Source organism: Haliotis rubra, unplaced genomic scaffold (assembly GCF_003918875.1).
Source record: "Haliotis rubra isolate DU_JTF1 unplaced genomic scaffold, ASM391887v1 Scf2033, whole genome shotgun sequence".
In the NCBI taxonomy this organism is placed as follows: Eukaryota; Metazoa; Mollusca; class Gastropoda; order Lepetellida; family Haliotidae; genus Haliotis; species Haliotis rubra.
This window is the reverse complement of record NW_025766041.1, coordinates 68021-73552: the sequence shown is the minus strand read 5'-3', so window position 1 is coordinate 73552 and position 5532 is coordinate 68021. Positions and strand designations below refer to the sequence as shown.

The following is a 5532-nucleotide window of genomic DNA, read 5'->3' as shown; positions in this document are numbered from 1 at the left end:
CCCGTGGCCCGAATATCTGTACGGAAACACCATGCAGGGCGGATACAGCCTTTTGAGAAAGGGAGAGTGTGTGTGTGTGTGTGTGTGTGCGTGTGCAGGTGCAAGTGTGCACGCGCGCACACCATTGAGAAGTGGGTGACTCTTCATTCTCACCAAAGGCTTCAATGGTCACTCTAAGGTACCCCTCAGGATAAAGGGAGGTGCAGTGCAGCCCTGCACACACACACACACGCACGCACACACACACGCACGCACTCGCGCGCGCGCACACACACACACACACACACACACACACACACACACACACACACACTGGATCCGCCTATGCTGTGATCCCCAAACTCACTTGACAGCTTGTTAATTTTATAACACCGCAAAAGCATATGCGTCTTATAGTTTCTGCAGCTTGGTTCCAGTAATTTATTTTTTTCGTTGAGAAAGTAAATTATGTATTAAGATATACACCTCGACAGAGAGTGGATAAGATGATACGTTCATCAAATGTCTCCTTAGTCTCATCTACAGTAAAACATCCGGCTCCAAACATCTTCGTAATGTACTTCAGTCTTGTAAACTCCACATATTTAGAAATCAGTTGCCAGGAATAACAGCATTGTTATTAAGCATATAATTTAAAGACAACATATTTCATTGGCGGAATGTTTCGGTCGGACGCTTATTGTACTGCCTGGCGTCTTGGAGAGACGTCTAGATATTGACCGTATCTTACCTCTCTCTTTTAAACGTGTGACTTGGCCAGCTCATTTATTTCCTGTGATAAAACGCCTATACACTCTGGGTCGCAACATTTTACCTCTTGGTGCTGGTGCTCAATTAAGCAGTCAGGAGTTGCGTCCCTTCGATTAAGGCACACAGCAGAGAATTTCTTCCATTCCGTCACCACTCGCCCTCGCCCCGGGCCCAAGTATATCTCGATTGTCCCGGAATAACACGAGTTGGTCACGAAATGGAATTTCATCTTGTTGTTTATTCAGACGGTGCCAAATATCCTGGGGATTCTACGGTTCAGATAATTTAATGATTACAACCCAAGAAATATGTGATACATATTTCATGACTGTTTCATTTACCTGGTCTTGGTCCAGCTCTTTAGATGTGTTTGTCTGCCGGTGTTGTAAGCTGCCTGGTTTCACGGTGGGAGAACTGTTTCCATTCAAAATTGGCTTTGACAGCAGATGTCATGCTTTGTGTGATATCTAGCCAGGTGTTATCAACCATTACAGTGCTTTGCAGAATATGTTACTGGACATGATAAGTCCAATCTACGGCACTAAACGTTAATGATCGCTTCGGCTGTTTCCGCATACCCTCGAAAAACATTCAGTGACGCACGTTGTTCCGGTTGGTTGTTGTTTAACGCCGCACTCCAGCAATATTCCAGCAGGCGGCGGTCTTGTAAATATTCTAATCTGGACCAGAATAATCCGGTGATAAACAACATGAGCTACTGACCAAGTCGATCAGCGAGTCTGACCCACCTCGATCCCGTTAGTCGCCTCGTACGACGACAGGCATGGGTTACTGAAGACCAGTTCTAACCCGGATCTTCACGGGTACATTTTTTTACTGGTACCGCCACAGGATGTCCCTCAGGTACAGAGAAAATTGTCCCCGAGCCATAGGTAAGCATGACGGAAGCTTTACGAAACCGAGGTAAACTAGTCCGACAGTCAGTAGAGCGCTACGATCAGCTTTGTGAAACAAGTCCCAGATATATATGTAAAAGCGTACACAAGCTGTATGCATGTTCAACGAGGCAGCGTGTCACATGTGATAATATGATACAGGCGCCATCTGGTGTCAGTTATTGGTGGTTGCAGAACCTATGGGCAGTCAATAAAAGACGTAGGTCCCAGTATAGTAGTGGCATGTGCTGTACTGAATGTTCAGCCCATGAATGTATTGTGGAGGAGTGAGCTCAGTATGGTTTTGCGACGCTTTAGCAATATTCCAGCAATATGACGGTGGGGACACGCGTGAAATGGGCTTCACACATTGTAGCCATGGGGAATCGAACCCGGGTCTTTAGCGTGACGAGCGGATCGCTTTAACCATTAGGCTACCCACCACCTCTCGACATGTATATAGTAATTCTATCATTCTTTAAAGAGGCATGTGTAGACAAACGAACAGTATATGGATGCCATGCAGGTGTTAGAGGGGCTCAGTATGTTAATTTTAGTAATATGTTTAAGAAATTATCATTTAAACCATTAAATATTAAACCCTAGAGATTGACGTGCAAAAATCAAGGATTTCGACCAGAGACAACCATTTGAAGTGACTGTTTTTAAAAAAAGGGAAAATTCAATTGATGGACTAGATGTCAGTCTACCACCTGGCAGGTGAACGCAAGTGGGTTCAGCCAAGACAGTCATCTGTTAGAGCATCCCCTCCCGCCTCCTCTAATACGACCGCCACCGCATCCATGGGTAGCAGGGGCGTCTGAGATGAGAACGTTTATCTTGGTGGCGGCGTCCCCCTAGTCAAGCTGCAGGAGCGGTTAATGCATGCGTGAAGGTCGTCGCGTTGGTTGGTGGCCAATTACCAACGACCTGTCAACATCCGGAATTCAACGTGATCAAATTCGTCCAGTTTCCATCGACCTGACAATATTCGAATTCAACGTGATCAAATTGTCCAGTTTCCATCGACCTTTGGACAACATTCGGAATTCAACGTGATCAAATTGTCCAATTTCCAACTACCTGGCAACATCCGGAATTCAACGTGATCAAATTGTCCAGTTACCAGCTACCTGGCAGCATCCGGAATTAGCGTGATCAACTTGTCCAATTTCCAACGACCTGGCAGCATCAGGGAATTCAACGTGATCAAATTGTCCGAATTTTCCAGCGACCTGACAGCATCTGGAATTCAACGTAATCAAATTGTCCGCGTTACGGGGTTGGCTAATATTTTTGGATTCAACGTGATCAAATCGTTGACTGCCCAGATAATGTGACGGCCCTAATATTCCACACGATCGAGCTATAAGTGCAGCGTAATAGGGAAGACTAATTAGGCTATAAATTACCCAGAGATCTGGACGGTCTCAACGATTCCGCATTGATCAGAGCTCATATGTTATCGACAATCTGACGGCCGCAAAGGATACATGATCAGAGCTGTCCGGTTGTAGTCATTGGCCTCATGTCGCTCATGGATTCGACTCTCATCGTGCCTATGGTGAAACCACACATGTATCACATAAGTTCTTCGTTGTGGGACAGGGACTGACGTCCTAGAAACTCTCAGGAGTCGAAGCTGCAAACGGTCATTATCGCCCAAGGACTCTTCGGAGGCTCAAAGTAGCTTTGTCAGAACAACCTGATCCCACACCTTGGTGATAAGTGCAGAAATCAGGGACAAAGTTTGGTAGCAATGCTAAACTGGATGAGCTGTTTTCCAGCTCCGTGGCAATATGATCTGCCTATACAACACCGGTTTGATTTGGGCCATAGCTTAACGTTGCACTTGACCGGAAATAGAACGGTGACAATCTCTGTCTGGATCTTTGTGATCCGCCGAAACGTCTGAATATCTTTCAATAACAGATAATTAATGAGTGGAAAAACAATAGCTAAGTAAACATCAGAGTTCTTGCTGTGTAGATTACACTAAATGAAATATCATGTGCGAAGACATCGTCTGATTCAATCTTAAGCACATTTCCATTCAGATAATACAAACTATATTAGTGGACTCAAACAATAGAGAATAATGTGATTTTATCTTATCCGGTGGAATACTGTTTAAAGGTAAACACACAGCGACATATAGCATTACGCATGAATCCCCAAGTTATTGTCCCCTGACCAAGTTTATTGAAAGAAAGAAAGTTAGGATATGTTCACTCCACTCTACATGTAACCACCTTTCACTCCATTTGATGTACACAAGTACATACGACCATAACACACAGTCCCCGTGGATACCACACACACCAGCCAACATGTCGGTATGTTTCTAACAAGCTGTCCTGACTCTGTCAGATGGATGACTCTGTGTGATGAGTAGTCTGTCACCAGGATAAATGCTCTGTGCTGGTACTTGTCAGGATACCACGTGGATTCATCAGTGCTGTGTTTCCTGTAGGTCTGTAGTTGAACACCACATCTCCCTCGAGGGTCCAGACACACGACACACTTGGTTCCCTAGTCAAGACACCAGGATGTTTCCCTGTCCTCGTGGTGGCCAGAGGAAGTAGGGATATTTTAAGATGTCTCCACCTCTGTGGTAGAGAAAAACGGCTCTCAACACTGTCCCGACATATCCAGGATATCAACACAGGAGGGGACTCGGAACCTTGCTGCCTTTACTAGTGTTGATGGTGTCGTGAGACGTTATACCCCAGCAGTACCTCGTTTGCTGGTTGTGATGGTCGACAGCACCAGGTCAGGGTTCACTTCAACTGTTACAATCTGACTGAGTATCCGGCACAGTGACAGCCACCTGGTTGTGTTTCAGCCTTGTGATACCACATGGACTACGTTCCAGACTGAGCTTGCTGTCACCTGGCTGACTGTTCCTGTGAATTGTAGAAGGACTTTGACACTGTTAAGTTGTTGTAGTCTGTAACTCACCACTGTTCGCTGTACCATTCAATCTCTAGCATTGTTACGTCACGGGAATATCCCTTCATCTTCATCTCCTGCTACTGTCGCTGCAATTGTGTCCTGTAAATACAGGGAGCAGCCTTCAGGTCCAGCAGCACTGCGTTCTACTACTTGGACGTGTATCTCGCCCAGATAGAGATCTCTTCCAGTGCTCTACTCAGCTTGTCTGTGTCCCAATGTCTGAATGTTATCCTGTCTATTCTTCCCTTCTCCCTTCCACCTCCTACGACTCCGACGAAGCCTCCACATCACCGGCCTCACATCCCTGATACATCTCTTATACAATATCCATGTCACTCTAGATTGTAGAGCCTGGTCTTATCAGGGCTCAGTCTGTTGTTGGTACATCTGTACTGACATCGCACCTGGACTTTTATGTCTGCCTTCCAGTTGCCCAATGTGTCTGTCAGACATGTCTTTCAGTTCAGACAGAAGTTTCCGTTTCCTTGTCTTTGATCGCACTCTATTGCTGTGAGACTTTGCAGACTTGGATCTTCGATTCTGTTTGTACATAACAAGCCAATTCTTCATCGACTTTGCAGGTTTGTTTTTCAAATATGTAAGTTTCTATCTCTAGAGTGTTTCTTTTAACAAAATCTCTTTATTCTTTCTCAGCTCGGTTTTTCATTGCAGGAATTCTCTGATTCAATTTCAACAACAACCATGTCACATTTCCTGTGATGGATAATGCAGCATGTTTGACAAACAGCTGTTTTACAATCTTTGCAAAGATATTTGATATTCTCGTCCTTGTGAACTTTTACACATGACCTTTCTTTAACCCTTGACCTTTGTCTTCTCCAGACAGATCAACTACATCATGGTGACGGGTAGAGGGGGATTCGTTGGTGCACCCGTATACATCGTTCACATAGTGTCGTCACAAACAGAA

At 45.0% G+C, this 5532-nt stretch overlaps 1 long non-coding RNA gene across 1 annotated transcript; it reads left to right on the top strand.

Annotated features, from left to right (window-relative positions):
* Nucleotides 1-604: 604 nt before the first annotated feature.
* LOC124275870 lies at nt 605-3186 on the top strand. Its single transcript, XR_006898368.1, has 3 exons — nt 605-615; nt 1883-1884; nt 3033-3186. It is a non-coding gene; the product is annotated as an uncharacterized LOC124275870 (long non-coding RNA).
* Nucleotides 3187-5532: the final 2346 nt, after the last annotated feature.